We start from the raw sequence: 282 nt of genomic DNA on the forward strand, positions 1-282 counted from the left end.
GCCGGGGCACACCCAGCCACAAACGGCAGGATTCCCTCCTCCGAAGCGAGATCCGCAACACACATTGACACGACTGGGCACCCAGATGGCCACCCTTTGCGGGTTTTGCTCAGGGCTGTGGGTGCGTTTGAGACGGAAGAGCCCGACAGCAAGGAAACAGCGAGTGCTCACCACTGACAACGCGCTACCGGCGTTAGCTCTGCCGGGCCCCAAAGAGGAGCTGCGATCCCACCCGACGAATGCTTACAGCATGCGCCCCCGCGAGCCGGCCACACACCGCCC

The sequence above is a fragment of the Apaloderma vittatum genome, unplaced genomic scaffold (assembly GCF_000703405.1).
Source record: "Apaloderma vittatum isolate BGI_N311 unplaced genomic scaffold, ASM70340v1 scaffold10657, whole genome shotgun sequence".
Taxonomy (NCBI): domain Eukaryota; kingdom Metazoa; phylum Chordata; class Aves; order Trogoniformes; family Trogonidae; genus Apaloderma; species Apaloderma vittatum.